Below are 16,106 nucleotides of genomic sequence, written 5' to 3'. Positions count from 1 at the left end.
CCACTTCCTAATACAGGCCCTTCATGCTGAACTTCCTCCCAGACCATTCCCAAGGCACCTGCTGGAGGAGGGACACCAAGGTGGAGGCCCAAGGGGTTCCTGGGGGTACATGAGGAGGCCAGATGAGGCCAAACCGCCCTCCAGGCAGGATCAGAGTCCTGTGGCCTTGCAGAGCCTGTGGTGAGAAACTCAGACGCTGCCCCATGAGGGCTGCCCAGGGCCCAAGAGCAGCCGGGGAGACAGCAGGCAGGGTGGCCACTGGGCCGAGGTCACGGCAGCACTTCCCATGGCTCATCTCTTACTTTTAGCCCAGGTGCCTCTGTGACAAAATCAAATACCTGAAGCATTTTCACTGCCAACCCCCTGGTTCTGCACTGCAGAACTTTGTCAACAGGGGTGAATCTGGCTTTTTCCCTTCCTGTATCCCTAACTTCTTTCTCAGAAAGTGAGAAACCTGGTGCTCATTAACCTCCCATTTGAAATCAATCTTCCAATGCGGCCTTAGCTGCCCGACTTCACACTCCCCCCTGGTGTGAGCCCACCCCCTCACCCCACTGCTTCCCAGTGTGGACACTCCCTACTCACTGGGGTAATTTATTCCATGCCTGTGGTAAGCACTTAATAATTGTTCATTGGGTGAAAGAATGAATGAACGAATGAATGAATGTTAGTTATCTCCAACCCCTAGCATAGTGCCCATGGCAGTTTATAATACTTATATTATTAATAAATGAACAAATAGATATGAGAAGAACAGTAGAACCCAGGAATTCATAATTTAGCACAAATCAGGCATGAAGTTTATCCTTCATGCATCTGCAAACAATGTTCTGCTGAACCATTTGAAAGTGTCGGCAAGATTAGGAATGGCATGTCTGTCCTATTAATATTCATAAATTCATTGCCCAGAATTGACTTCAGTGATGATATAAGACCAGGAGACAAAGACTGGTGTGGGGTCCTAGCAGTATGAGAGGAAGGTCAAGGTCAGAAGTGGGCCTCTTGGCTCTGCTGCTCAGGAGGTGCTCTCACACTGCAGGTGGACATAGTAATAACAATAAGAGGGTAATGATAAATGATGGAGATTTGTGTGTGTGTGTGTGGACACAGCCACCCTAGGAGTTGAGTGCTATGGTCATCTCTATTTCTCAGAGGAGGAAACTGGGTTTGAGGGGTCTGGGGGACGAGAGTGAAGGCCACGCAGAGCAGCCCTCGGACCAGCACGAGGGGCAGAGAGGAACAGCGGCCGAGACACTGAAACTGTAGACCAAGGAGCCACGGACAGAAGTGTGGGTGAAACAGAAAATGGAGATACTTTCCTTGAGCTGAAGAAGCAACTGGCCTCCAAATCCCCCCATCACTATACAAAATATAAGGATTTCAGCTCTGGGATGCCTCACAGAAATCAGTGTCCTCTGTATTGATGTTTCCTTGAGAGGCGAACTCCCCACAGGAATGCTCTTTAGTGTGCTTGCCTAGGGAGGAGCTCTTGAATATTTAAGAACTCCCTCATTCCAAACAGAAGCCTCCGTGCCTCTCTGAGAAATACGACAGTGATGGTGTCTAGGACCCTGAGAAGTGGCATGCCTCCCTTTACCCAGCTTCAGGACGGAGCTCACCAGTGGAAAGTCTGAAGAAAGAGTTGGATACAGATCGGCCTTCCCTGGTGTGCAGGATCGTAGATCCTCGAGAGCATGTGAAAGAAAATGACTTAGATGTTGTTCTCAGCCCACAGAGACGAAGCTTTAGAGGACGCTGCCACGTGACCGCTGCTGTTAGCTCCTGGCACTCAGGAAGCCCATTGGATAAAGACAGTGATGTGCTCCGTCTGCTTGGCGGATGAAGGATTGGCAGTGGGAAGATAATCTCCCCTCGGACCTTTGAGAAGGATTGCCGTCTTAGCCATAAGGACCTGCAAGACTTGAGAGACAGAGACTGAGAGAGGGACTACAAAGACAAGCGTTTCAGGAGGGAGTTTGTGGATAGTAAGCGTGTCTTTGAGCGTAGAAGAGATGATTCCTACACAGAAGAAGAACCAGAATGGTTCTCAGCTGGACCCACAAGTCAGTCTGAAACCACTGAGCTGACTGGCTTTGATGATAAGATACTGGAAGAAGTTCATAAGGGGAGAAAAAGAACAAGGCAACGGACAGCCTCTGTGAAGGAAGGCGTAGTCGAGGGCAATGGAGGAGTGGCCAAAGAGGATGAGGTGGAAGTCGTCCTCTAACAGGAGCCTGCTGCTGATCAGGAAGCGCCAAGGGATGTCGTCTTGCCCAAGCAGTCCCCAGGAGAATTTGACTTTAATGAGTCCTTCTTTAACCTTGATAAGGTGCCATGCTTGGCTTCGATGATAAAAGATGTTTTGGGAGAAGGGTCAGTCTCTGCCGGTTGGTTCCCTAACCCGAGCCGATCAGGAAGCCGATCCAGCAGTCTTGGGTCAACAATGCATGAAGAGCTGGAGAGATGTGCAGGTCTGGAACAGGCCATCCTCTCTCCCGGACAGAACACGGGGAATTATTTTGCTCCTATACCATTAGAAGACCATGCTGAAAATAAAGTAGATATTCTAGAAATGCTACAGAAAACCAAAGTGGATTTAAAACCCCTCCTTTCCGGCCTTTCTGCAAATAAAGAAAAGTTTATAGAGAGTTCACATTCAGGGGTTGTGCTTTCAGTGGAAGAGGTAGAAGCAGGGCTCAAGGGCTTGGAGGTGGACCAGCAGGTGAAGAATTCAATTCCCTTTATGGCAGAGCATTTAGAGGAGACCCTGAGCATTGTGAGCAGCAATTCACAGCTCAGAAAAGATGGAGATATGACTGCATTCAACATGCTAGTGAGCACCATGAAGGCAAGTGGGACTCTGCCTTCTCAGCCCAAAGTCAGCCGAACCCTTGAAAGCCCCTGCTGAGATTCCAGGCCAACCTGTCCCTAAGAACATCTTGCAGGAACTTCTGGGTCCACCTGTTCAGAGACCTGCTTCTTCCAATCTTCTGAGTGGCCTTATGGGGAGCTTGGAGCCTAAGACATCTTTACTGGGCCAAAGAGTACCCTCTCCTCTCTTGTCACAGGTGTTTCAGTCAAGAGCAGGCTCAGCAGACTACCTTGGTCCCAGAATACCATCACCAGTTTGTTTCACACCAGGACCACAGCAGCTTCTCGGAGATCCATTCTAAGGCATGCGCAAGCCCATGAGCCCTGTCACAGCCCAGATGAGCCAGCTAGAATTGCAACATGCAGCTTTGGAGGGGCTGGCCTGCCACATGACCTTGCAGTGCAGGCAACAAACTTCTACCAGCCTGGTTTTGGTAAACTGCAGGTGGACAGAACCAGAGATGGATTCAGAAGCAGGCAACCATGAGTGACCAAGTCTCCAGCACCTGTGCACCCAGGGAATTCCTCTTCTCCTGCCCCAGCCGCCTCCATCACAAGCATGCTTTCTCCTTCCTTCACTCCTACCTCAGTGATTCATAAGATATATGAGAGCAAAGAGAAAAGCAAGGAGGAGCCAGCATCTGGAAATCAGCTCTTGGTGACAGTAAAGAGGACACTCAGAAGCCCAGTGAAGAGAACCTCCTGTCATCCAGGTCTGTGCCCACCACTGATTGAGACTCTTCTCCCACTATAAATCCCAAACTGTCAACCCTACAGTGGTTTTCATCTTGCACCCCGCTATCCCAGACCAAACGTTACACCAAAGAACAAAATTATCGACCTAAAGCAACTGGGAGAAAAACACCCACCTTGGCGTCCCCAGTTCCAAGAACACCTTTTCTCCACCCTGACCACAAAGTCCCCCTTGTACCCCATGTCCACATTGTTCAACCTGCTCTCCAGCTTCACCCAGGGTTGGTCCAAATGATGCTGGCCCAGGGAGTACATCCACAGCATCTTCCAAGTTTTCTCCAACCTGGTGTGCTTCCTCCTGGGGTGGACCTGAATCATTTACAGGGAATATCTGGCCCAATCTTGGGTCAATCTTTTTACCCTTTACCTGCCACGAGTCACTCTCTCCTAAACCCTCATTCTGGGACACCTCTGCATCTGGCATTGATGCAACAGCAGCGACAGTGCTCAGTTCTTCATCCTCCAGGCTCTGGTTCCCAGGCAGCTGCTGTCAGCATTCAGACGACTCCTCAGAATGTGCCCAGATGGTTAGGCGTGCCCCATGTGCACTCCCAGCTAGAGCGCTGCCCCAGCCATAGGAGCAGCTCCCCCCATGGGCCTTGCCAAATGGTGTGGCTCAGATGTGCAAGAGCAGCCCCTGCCCTCCATGCCCGCCAAAGTCAACAATGTAGATGAATTGGAGTACTGACAGTGAACAGGGCAGCAGGCTTGCCTAAGCAGCTTCTCATGGCACCCTGGTTAGGACTCTGTTTCCTCATCTCATGTTGGTTTATGGGCTTTTACTTTGTAGCACTCTGTGCGAAGCTGTTTAATGGCACCCAGGCACCAGGTGTGGTCTACATTATGATGGAAGGAACTTAACCAATCCAGTGGAGCCTACATGGTCTGAATACAGGATGCAGTGTTGTCAGTCCCGGAAACAGTCTTTTTTTTTTTTTTTTTGTAAGATATGTGAATGAAGTGTTGATGTCTTCACCAAGAGGTGGCACCTTAAGAATTCTGAGGAAATAAATGTATAGACCCTTATGTACAGACCTGTGTATAAACAACTTTTGTACATACATATAGGATAGCTTTTTTGAACTTATACAGCTGTATGTAAAAGTAGCTGATATTAGTTAAGCCTATGTCAACAGTTTGGATTTTTTTTTTGCCCTTGTACATCTGGAACTTTTTCTTTTGGTTGATTAAAGTTGCATATGCTAAGTGTGAAAAAAAAAGAAAACTGGGTTTTGTAAACAGGGCGGATTCTAGTTTGCCCCTTCTTCATGTTGGTCAATCTTTTCTCAGATGTTGAAACTCTGGCTCCCATTATGCTTGGTATTTATTCCTATGATCAGAGAGATGGAATCGTTGGTCTACGGTCACTCAGATTCATGGTGAACAGTACGGCATGTGCATCTAGAATGTTGGTTTCATAAGTTCACTTTCAGGAAATGCTCCTGCAGGAATGATCATGGGCCTCAGGATACCATGTGTTTAAACTGAATGGAGGGGCTTCCCTGGTGGCACAGTGGTTAGAAATCTGTCTGCCAATGCAGGGGACATGGGTTTGAGCCCTAGTCTGGGAGGATGCTGCGGAGCAACTAAGCCCATGCACTGCAACTGTTGAGCCTGTGCTCTGGAGCCCACAAGCCACAACTACTGAGCCTGCATGCCACAACTGCTGAAGTCCACATGCCTGATGCCTATGCTCTGCAACGGGAGGGCCCACTGAGTGAGAAGCTCATGCACCGAAACGAAGAGTGCCCCCACTCACCACAACTAGAGGGAGCCGGCATGCAGCACGAAAACCCAACACAGCTAAAAATAAAATAAATTAAAAAATATAAAAACAATTAAAAATAAAATGAATGGCATGTGTCCTGAGGACAGTCCTCAAACATGACAATGGGATCGTAGGCACAGCTTGCTGAATCAGTGGGCTCAAAACCCCCATCATTCCCCCACTCTCTGGGTAGGGATGAAGACACTGCTCCAGGACCCCAGTCACAAGATCCATAGCTCTGTGCCTCAGGGTGATGGGGACACCGCATCAGACAGGAAGCTGATCAGGCAGCCTCAGCCCTGCTCTGGCTGAGCAGCCCATGGCAGGTACCAAGCACCTTGCTCAGCTCCTGCAGCCATGGCTCAGCATCATGGCCTGTAACTGCCTCTTCCTGCTTATTGAAGATTGAGACCCCACAGGGAGTACAGGGGAAGGAGAATAGTGCATTATTTAGGCTGAAGGTAGCTGTTTTGCAGGCAGGCCTAGGATGACATGGGAACCAGAAGGCAGCAAAGGCTTAAAAGGCAGTCAAGGCTGCCTGGTAAGGCGAGATGAGATGAAGTGAATTGAGGTGAGGTTAGGATAAGTAATGTGAGTGTGGGAGGTGAGGTGAGGAGATGAGATGAGATGAGGTGAGGGAGGTGAGGTGAGGGAGCCAAGGAGGTGAGGTGAGGGAGGTGAGGAGAGGGAGGTGAGGGAGGGAGCGAGGTGAGGTGAGGGACGTGAGGGAGGGAGCGAGGTGAGGTGAGGGACGTGAGGGAGGGAGGGAGAGAAGTGAGGTAAGGGAGGGAGGTGACGTGAGAGAGGGAGGGAGGTGAGGTGAGGGAGGGAGGGGGTGAGGTGAGGGAGGTGAGGGAGGTGAGGAGAGAGAGATAAGGGAGGTGAGGAGAGGGAGGTGAGGGAGGGAGGGAGGTGAAGTGAGGGAGGTGGGGGAAGTGAGGTAGGGAGGTTAGGTGAGGGCGGTGAGGTGAGTGAGGTGAGGAAGGTGAGGTGAGGGAGATGATGGAGGTGAGTTGACGTAGGTGAGGTGAGTTGAGGTAGGTGAAGTGCTGTGTGGGAGGTGAGGGATGTGCGGTGGCGTGAAGTGGATCCTTCTGGGAGCCTCAATCCTTTGGTGATGGGTGCCATCTGGTTTGAGGTCACTCCTGCACGGTTCCCATCAGTTTGGTGATGTGGGCCCTCTGGTAGGTGGTGTATACTGCTGGGTGCCTCATCCTCTTGGTGATGTGGGCCCTCTGGTGTCATGTCAAAACTGCTGTGTTCCTCAATATTTTATGATGTGGGTCCTGTGGTGTGAGGTCACAACTGCTGGGTTCCTCAAATTTTTTTTATGTGAGACCTCTAGTTTGAGGTGGATCCTGCTGGTTGCCTCATCCTCTTGGTTATGTCGGACCTCATTTTTGAGGTCAAAACTAATGGGTTCCATGGGCTTCCCTGGTGGCGCAGTGGTTGAGAGTCCGCCTGCCAATGCAGGGGACACAGGTTCATGCCCCGATCCGGGAAGATCCCACATGCCGCAGAGCGGCTGGGCCCGTGAGCCATGGCCGCTGAGCCTGCGCGTCCGGAGCCTGTACTCTGCAACGGGAGAGGCCACAACAGTGAGAGGCCCGCATACCGCAAAAAAAAAAAAAAAAAAACTAATGGGTTCCTTACCTTTTAATGATGTGGGTCTGCTGGTGTGAGGTCATTCCTGCCTGCTTCCCAACAACTTGGTGATGTGGGCCCGCTGGTGTGCTGGGATCCTTCTTGGTGCCTCATCCACTTGGTGATGTGGGCCCTCTTGTGTAAGGTCCCAACTGCTGGTTTCCTCACATTTTTATGATGTGGGCCCTCCGGTGTGAGGTCACTCCTGCCTTGTTCCCATTCCCTTGGTGTTGTGTGCCCTCTGGTGTGAAGTGGATCCTGCTGGGAGCCTCATTCCTTTGGTGACGTGCGTCCTCTGGTGGGAAGTGAATCCTGCATGGTTCCCATCAGTTTGGTGATGTGAGTCCTCTGCTGGGAGGTGTATCCTGCTGGGTGCCTCATCCCCTTGGTGATGTGGGCCCTCTTGTGTGATGTCACAACTGCTGTGTTCCTCAATATTTTATGATGTGGGTGCTGTGGTGTGAGGTAACTGATGCCTAGTTCCCATCCCCTTGGTGATGAGGGACCTGTGGTGTAAGGGCACAACTGCTGGGTTCCTCACCTTTTTTTGATGTGGGCCCTCTGGTTTGAGATGGATCCTGCTGGTTGCCTCATCCTCGTGGTGATGTGGACCCTCATTCTTGAGGTCACAATTGCTGGGTTCCTTACCTTTTATGATGTGAGCCCGCTGGTGTGAGGTCATTCTTGCCTGCTTCCCAACCCCTTGGTGATTTCGGCCCGCTGGTGTGCGTGGATCCTTCTGGTGCCCTCATCCCATAGGTGATGTGGGCACTCTGGTTTGAGGTCACATCTGCTGGGTTCCTCACAGTTTTATGAAGTGGGCTCTCTGGTGTGAGGTCACTCCTGCCTGGTACACATTCCCTTGGTGATGCGGGCCCTCTGGTGTAAAGTCACAACTTCTGGGTTCCTCACATTTTATGATGTGGGCCCACTGGTGTAAGGACACTCCTGCCAGGTTCCCATCCTCTTGGTGATGTGGGACCTCTGGTGTGAGGTGGGACTTGCTGGGTGACTCATCACCTTGGTGATGTGGGCCCTCTGCTGTGAGTTCACTCCTGCCTGGTTCTCATACTCTTAGTGATGTGGGCCCTCTGGTGTGACGTAGTTCCTGCTGGGTGCCTCAACCCCTTGATGATGGGGCTCTCTGTTGTGAGGTCCCAACTTCTGTATTCCTCTCCTTTTTATTATATGGGCCCTCTGTTGTGAGGTTACTCCTGCCTGGTTCCCATCCACTTGGTGATGTGGGACATGTGTTGTGAGGACCGAACTCCTGTGTTCCTCACCTTATTATGATGTGGGCCATCAGGTGCGAAGTCACTCCTCCCTGGTTCCCATCCCCTTGTTGATGTGGGCCATCTGGTGTGAATTGGGTCCTGCTGGGTGCCTCTTTCCTTTGGTGATGTGTGTCCTCTTGTGTGAGGTCACTCCTGCATGGTTCCCATCAGTTTGGTGGTGTGGGCCCTTGGTGGGAGGTGTATCCTGCTGGGTGCCTCATCCCCTTGGTTTTATGGGCCCTCTGGTGTGATGCCACAACTGCTGTGTTCCTCAATATTACGTGATGTGGGCCCTCTGGTGTTGAGGTCACTCCTGCCTGGTTCACATCCCCTTGGTGATGTGGGCCCTCTGTTGTGAGGTGGATCCTGATGGGTGCCTCATCCCTTTGGTGATGTGGGCCCTCTGATTTTACATGGATCATGCTGGTTTCCTCAACTTTTTTTGATGTGGACCCTCTGGTTTGAGGTGGCTCCTGCTGGCTGCCTCATCCTCTTGGTGATGTGGGCCCTCATTTTGGGGTCACAACTGCTGGGTTCCTTAGCTCTTTATGATGTGCACCCACTGGTGTGAGGTCATTCCTACCTGCTTCCCATCCCCTTGCATATTTGGGCTCTCTGGTTTGCGTGTAAACTTCAGGGTGCCTCATCCCCGTGGTGATGTGGGCCCTCTGGTCTGAGGTCACATGTGCTGTGTTCCTCAGCTTTTTTTGATGTTGGCCATCTGTTGTGAGGTCACACCTGCCTGGTACCCATCCCCTTGGTGATGTGGGCCCTCTGGTGAGAGAGTGATCCTGCTGGATTCCTCAACTTTTTGTGATTTGGGCCCTCTGCTGTTAGGTGGAACCTCATGGGAGCCTCATCCCCTTGGTGATAAGGGACCTCTGGTGTATGATCACAACTCCTGGGTTCCTCACTTTTTATGATGTGGGCCCACTGGTGTGAGAACACTCCTGCCAGGGTCCATAACCGTTGGTGATATGGGCCATCTGGTGTCAGGTGGTTCTGGCTGGGTGACGCATCCCCTTTGTGATGTGGACCCTCGGTTGTGAGGTCACAGCTGCTGGGTTCCTCACCTTTTCATGATGTGGACCATCTGGTGTGAGTTCATTCCTGCTGGGTTCCCATGACCTTGGCCATGTGGGCCCTCTGGTGTGAGGTGGTTCCTGCTTGGTGCCTCAACCCCTTGGTGATGGGGCTCTCTGGTGTGAGGTTACAACTGCTAGATTCCTCAACTTTTTATTATATGTGCCCTGTATTGTGAGGTTACTCCTGCCTCGTTCCCATTCCCATGGTGAGAGTTTGATCCTACTGGGTTCCTCACATTTTTGTGATTTTGGCCCTCTGGTGTGAGGTCACTCCTGCCTGGTACTCATTCCCTTGGTGATGTAGGCGCTCTGCTGTGCGTGGATCCTTCTGCGTGCCTCATCCCCTTGGTGATGTGGGCCCTGTGGTTTGAGGTCACATGTGCTGGGTTCCTCATCTTTTTATGATGTGGGCCCTCTGGTGTGACCTCACTCCTGCCTGGTACCCATCCCCTTGGTGATGTGGGCCCTCTGCTGTGAGGTGGATCCTGATGGGTGCCTCATCCCCTTGGTGATATGGGCCCTCTTGTGTAAGGTCCCAACTGTTGGTTTCCTCACATTTTTATGATGTGGGCCCTCTGGTGTGAGGTCACTCCTGCCTCGTTCCCATCCCCTTGGTGAAGTGGGCCCTCTGGTTAGAGATTGATCCTGCTTGGTTCCTCATCTTTCTGTGTTGTGGGCCCTCTGGTGTTAGGTGGAACGTGCTGGGAGCCTCATCCCCTTTGTGATGAGGGCCCTCTGGTTTAGGGTTACAACTGCTGGGTTCCTCACTTTTTATAATGTGGGCCCAACGTTGTGAGTACAGTCCTGCCAGGTTCCCATCCCCTTGGTGATGTGGGACCTGTGTTGTGAGGTCCCAACTGCTGGGTTCCTCACCTTATTATGATGTGGTCCATTGTGTGTAAGGTCACTCCTGCCTGATTCCCATCCCCTTGTTGATGTGGGACCTTTGGTGTGAAGTGAATCCTGCTGGGAGCCTCATTCCTTTGGTGATGTGTGCCATCTGGTGTAAGGTCAATCCTGCATCATTTCCATTAGCTTGGTGATGTGGGCCCTCTTGTATAAGTTCCCAACTTCTGATTTCCTCACATTTTTATGATGTGGACCCTCTAGTGTGAGTTCACTCCTGCCTGGTTCCCATCCCCTTGGTGATGTGGGCCCTCTGGTGAGAGATTGCTTCTGCTGGGTTACTCACCCTTTTGTGACGTGGGCTCTCTTTTGTTAGGTTTAACCTGCTGGCATCCTCATCCCATTGATGATGAGAGTCCAAGGGTCTAAGGTCACAACTGCTGAGAACCTAACATGTTATGATGTGGGCCATCTGGTGTAAGGTAACTGATGCCTGTGGTGAGGGACATGAGGTGAGGGAGGTGAGGTGAGGGAGGTTTGGGAGGTGAGTTGAGGGAGATAAGGTGAGGTTAGGGAGGTGAGAATAGGTGTGGGAGGTGACGGAGGTGAGGTGAAGGATGTGAGGTGAGGTGAGGGATGGATAGGGAGGAGAGGGAGGTGAGGGAGGTGAGGCAGGGATGGAGGGGAGGGAGGTGAAGGAGGTGAAGGAGGTGAGGAGGTGAGGAAGTGAGGTAGGAGAGGAGTTAAAGAGGTGAGGAACTGACTGAGGTGTGTGACGTTAGGGAAGTGTGGGAGGTGACGGAGGTGAGGGAGGGCAGGAGGTGAGAGTGTTGAGGAGGTGAAGGTGGTGAGGAGACGTGGAGGTGAGTGAGGTGAAGAGAGGTAGCGGATGGAGGTGAGGGAGGTGAGGAGGTGAGAGAGGTGAGAGTGGTGAGGGAGGTGAGGAGGTGAGGTGATGAGGGAGGTGAGGGAGGTGAGGGCGGTGAAGTGATGTAGGTGAGGTGAGGTTAGGGCGCTGAGGAGAGGTGTGAGAGGTGAGGGAGTTGAAGTGAAGTGAGGGTCGTGAGGGAGGTTATGTGAGAGAGGTGAGGGATAGGAGGTGAGACAGTTGAGGGAGTTGAGGTGAGTGAGATGAGGGAGGTGAGGTGAGGGAGGTGAGGGAGCTGAAGTGAGGAACGTGAGGTAGGTGAGGTAAGGGATGTGAGGTGAGGTGAGGGAGGTGTGGAGAGGTGAGGAAGGTGAAGAGATGAGGGAGGTGATGGAGGACAGGAGGTGAGAGAGGTGAGAAGGTGAGGGGGGTGAGCAATGTGAGGAGGTGAGGAGGAGATGAGTGAGGTGAGGTAAGTAAGGAGTTGAGGGAGGTGCGGGAGGTGTGGGAGGTGAGGGAGGAGAGGGAGGTGAGGAGGTGAGTGTGGTGATTTAGGTGAGTGTGGTGTGTAGGAGAGGGAGGAGAGGGAGGTGAGGGAAGTGAGGTGGGGAGGGAGGGTAGGGAGGTGAGGGAGGTGAGGAGGTGAGGTAGGAGAGGAGTTATGGGAGGGGAGGGATGTGAGGGAGATGAGGAGGTGAGATAGGTGAGGGAAGTGAGGGAGGTGAAGAGGTGATGGAGGTGAGGAAATGAAGGAGGTGAGGACGTAAGGATGTGAGGGAGGTGAGGGAGGTGAGGAGGTGAGGGAAGTAGTGGATGTGAGGAGGTGAGGAGATGAGTAAGGTGAGGGAGTTGCAGAGGTGAGGGAGGTGAGGTTATGAGGTGGTGTGGGAGGTGAGGAGTTGAGGGAGGTGTGGGAGGTGTGGGAGGTGAGGATGGAGAGGGAGGTGAGGAGGTGAGGGTGATTATGGAGGTGAGCGGCGTGTGGAGGAAAGGGAGGAGAGGAAGGTGAGGGAGGTGAGGAGGTGAGGGAGGTAAGGAGGTGAGGGAGGTCAGGGAGGTGAGGAGGTGAGGAGGTGAGGTAGTAGAGGAGGTAAGGAGGTGAGCAACTGAAGGAGGTGTGTGAGGTCAGGAATGTGCGGGAGGTGAGGGAGGTCAGGAGGTGAGAGTGTTGAGGAGGTGAGGGTGGTGAGGAGGTGAGCAAGATGAAGAGAGGGAGGGGATGGAGGTGAGGGTGCTGAGGAAGTGAGGGAAGTGACGGAGGTGAGGGAGGTGAGGGAGGTGAGGAGGTGAGGAAGGTGAGGACTTATGGGAAGGGAGGCAGGTGAGGAAGTGAGGGAGGTGAGGAGGTGAGGGTGGTGAGGGAGGTCCAGAGGTGAGGGAAGTGAGGAGATGAGGTGGTGAGGGAGGTGAGGATTTGAGGGAGGTGAGGAGTTATGGGAGTGGAAGGTGGTGAGGGAGATGAGGAGGTGAGTGAGGTGTGGGAGTTGAGGGAGGTTGGTAGGTGAGGAGGTGAGGGAGGTGAGGTGATGGAGGTGAGGGATTTGAGGAGGTGAGGGAGGTAAGTAGGTGATGGTGGTGAGGGAGATGAGGAGGAGACGGAGGAGAGGGAGGTGAGAGAGGTGAGGTGGGGACGGAGGGGAGGGATGTGAGGGAGGTGTGTGACCTTAGGGAAGTGTGGGAGGTGAAGGAGGTGGGGGAGGTGAGGTAGGTCAGGTGGTCAGAATGTTGAGGATGTGAGGATGATGAGGTGATGAGGAAGTGAGCAATGTGAGGAGAGGTAGTGGATGGAGGTAAGGGAGTTGACAAGGTGAGGGAGGTGAGGAAGGTGAGCGAGGTGAGATGACATAGGTGAGGTGAGGTTAGGGTGCTGAGGAGAGGTGTGAGAGTTGAGGGAGGTGAGGTGAGGTGAGGGAGGTGAGGTGAGGGAGGTGAGGTGATGTGAGAGACGTGAGGTGAAGTGAGGGAGGTGAGGGAGGTGAGTTGGGGAGGGAGGGAAGGAGGTGAGATTGGTGAGGAGGTGATGTAGGTGAGGAGGTAAGGAGGTGAGTAACTGAGGGAGGTGAGCAGTTGAGGGAGGTGAGGAGGTGATGGAGGTGAGGAAGGTGAGGGAGGTCTGGACGTGAGGGATGTGAGGAGATGAGGTGGTGAGGGAGGTGAGGATTTGAGGGAGGTGTGGGAGGTGTGGGAATGGTGGGAGGTGAGGGAAGAGAGTGAGGTGAGGGAGGTGAGGGAGGTGAGGAGGTGAGGAAGGAGACAGAATTGAGGGAGGTGAGGTGGGGAGGGAGGTGGGGGAGGTGAGGGTTGTGAGGAGGTGAGGAGGTAAGGTAGGAGAGGAGGAAAGGAGTGAGGAACAGAGGGAGGTGTGTGACGTTAGAGAGGTGTGGCAGGTGAGGGACGTGAGGTAGGTGAGGGAGGTCAGGAGGTGAGGAGGTGAGGGAGGTAAGGAGTTGAGGGAGGTGAGGTGGGGAGGGAGGTGGGGGAGGTGAGGGTTGTGAGGAGGTGAGGAGGTAAGGTAGGAGAGGAGGAAAGGAGTGAGGAACAGAGGGAGGTGTGTGACGTTAGAGAGGTGTGGCAGGTGAGGGACGTGAGGTAGGTGAGGGAGGTCAGGAGGTGAGAGTGTTGAGGAGGTGAAGGTGGTGGGGAGGTGATGGAGGTGAGGGAGGTGAGGAGGTGAGGTGATGAGGGAGGTGAGGAAGGTGAGGGAGGTGAAGTGACATAGGTGATGTGAGGTTAGGGCGCTGAGGAGAGGTGTGAGAGTTGAGGGAGTTGAGGTGAAGTGAGGGTCGTGAGGGAGGTTATGTGAGAGAGCTGAGGGATAGGATGTGAGAGAGTTCAGGGAGATGAGGTGAGGGAGGTGAGGGAGGTGAGGTGAGGGAGGTGAGGGAGGTGAAGTGAGGAACGTGAGGTAGGTGAGGTGAGGGATGTGAGGTGAGGTGAGGGAGGTGTGGAGAGGTGAGGGAGGTGAACAGATGAGGAAGGTGATGGAGGACAGGAGGTGAGAGAGGTGAGAAGGTGAGGGGGGTGAGTGATGTGAGGAGTTGAGGAGGAGATGAGTGAGGTGAGGTAAGTAAGGTGTTGAGGGAGGTGCGGGAGGTGTGGGAGGTGAGGGAGGAGAGGGAGGAGACGGAGGTGAGGGAGGTGAGGTGGGGAGGGACGGTAGGGATGTGAGGGAGGTGGGGTGAGGTAGGAGAGGAGGTAAGGAGGTGATGAAATGAGGGAGGTGTGTGACCTTAGGGAGGTTTGGGAGGTGAGGCAGGTGATGATGGTGAGGAGGTGAGGGTGGTCAGGCAGTGAGAGTGTTGATGTGGATAGGGTGGTGAGGAGGTGAGAAGGCGTGTGAGGTGAGGAGATTTAGGGGATGGAGGTGAGGGAGGTGAGGAGGTGAGGGAAGTGAAGCAGGTGAGGTGGTGACAGGAGTGTGAAGGTGAGGAGGTGAGGTGATGAGGGAGGTGAGGTGTGGGAAGTGATGGAGGTGAGGTGAAGGAGGTGATGTGAGGGAGGTCAGGGAGGTAATGTGAGGGTGTGAGGTGAGGGAGCAGAGGTGAGGTGAGAGAGGTGAGGGTGGTGAGGTGAGGCAGTGAGGGAGGTGATGTGAGGGAGGTGAGGAGAGGTGAGGGAGTTGAGGTGTGGTGTGGGAGGTGAGGTGAGGGAGGTGAGGGAAGTGAGGTGAGGGAGGTGAGGTAAAGGAGATAAAGGAGGTGAGGTGAGGTATGTGAGGGAGCTGCGGTGAGGAGAGGGAGGTGTGGAGAGGTGAGGGATGTGAGGAGGTGAGGAGGTGAGGGACGTGTGGGAGGTGAGGAGGTGAGGGAGGTGAGGGAGGTGAAGTGATGAGGGAGGTGAGGGAGGTGAAGTGATGAGGGAGGTGATGGAGGACAGGAGGTGAGAGTGGTGAGGAGGTGAGTGTGGTGAGGAGGTGAGGATGTGAGTGAGGTGAGGAGTTATGGGAGTGGAGGGTGGTGAGGGAGATGAGGAGGTGAGTGAGGTGTGGGAGTTGAGAGAGGTTGGTAGGTGAGGAGGTGAGGGAGGTGAGGAGGTGAGGGAGGTAAGTAGGTGATGGTGGTGAGGGAGATGAGGAGGAGAGGGTGGAGAGGGAGTTGAGAGAGGTGAGGTAGGGATGGAGGGGAGGGATGTGAGGGAGGTGAGGAGATGTGTAGGTGAGGTAAGAGAGGAGGTAAGGTGGTGAGGAACTGAGGGAGGTGTGTGACCTTAGGGAATTGTGGAAGGTGAAGGAGGTGAGGGAGGTGAGGTAGGTCAGGAGGTCAGAGTGTTGAGGATGTGAGGATGGTGAGGTGATGAGGAGGTGAGCAATGTGAGGAGAGGTAGCGGATGGAGGTAAGGGAGTTGACAAGGTGGGGGAGGTGAGATGACGTAGGTGAGGTGAGGTTAGGGCGCTCAGGAGAGGTGTGAGAGTTGAGGGAGGTGAGGTGAGGTGAGGGAGGTGAGGTGATGTGAGGGACGTGAGGTGAAGTGAGGGAGGTGAGAGAGGTGAGTTGAGGAGGGAGGGGGGAGGTGAGAGTGGTGAGGAGGTGATGTAGGTGAGGTGGTAAGGAGGTGAGTAACTGAGGGAGGTGAGCAGGTGAGGGAGGTGAGGATTTGAGGGAGGTGTGGGAGGTGTGGGAGGTGAGGGAAGAGAGTGAGGTGAGGAGGTGAGGGAGGGAAGGAGTTGAGGGAGGTGAGGGAAGTGAGGAGGAGAGGGAGGAGACAGAATTGAGGGAGGTGAGGTGGGGAGGGAGGTGAGGGAGGTGAGTGTTGTGAGGAGGTGAGGAGGTAAGGTAGGAGAGGAGGAATGGAGGTGAGGAACTGAGGGAGGTGTGTGACATTAGAGAGGTGTGGCAGGTGAGGGATGTGAGGGAGGTGCGGGAGGTATTGGAGGTGAGGGGGTTGAGGGAAGTGTGGATGTGAGAGTGGTGTGGAGGTGAACATGGTGAGCTAGTGAGGAGGTGAGAAATGTGACGGAGGAGAGGGATGTGAGGAGGTGAGGGATGTAAAGGATGTGA

The 16,106-nt window shown here is 53.6% G+C and overlaps 1 pseudogene across 1 annotated transcript in view; it reads left to right on the top strand.

Moving 5' to 3' along the window:
- Nucleotides 1-4,312, top strand: part of LOC309833693 (eukaryotic translation initiation factor 4E transporter-like) — a 52,720-nt pseudogene extending 48,408 nt beyond the window's left edge. Inside the window, exons 3-5 of the transcript in view lie at nt 1,267-1,369; nt 1,480-1,678; nt 2,165-4,312. The product of the transcript in view is annotated as a eukaryotic translation initiation factor 4E transporter-like (transcript). The remainder of the gene's footprint in view (nt 1-1,266; nt 1,370-1,479; nt 1,679-2,164) is intronic.
- The last annotated feature ends 11,794 nt before the right edge of the window (nt 4,313-16,106 follow it).

Source organism: Grampus griseus, assembly GCF_964374135.1.
Source record: "Grampus griseus genome assembly, chromosome: 1".
Lineage (NCBI taxonomy): Eukaryota > Metazoa > Chordata > Mammalia > Artiodactyla > Delphinidae > Grampus > Grampus griseus.
Note: the sequence above shows the minus strand (reverse complement) of the source record. Positions and strands in the feature narration are given on the sequence as shown.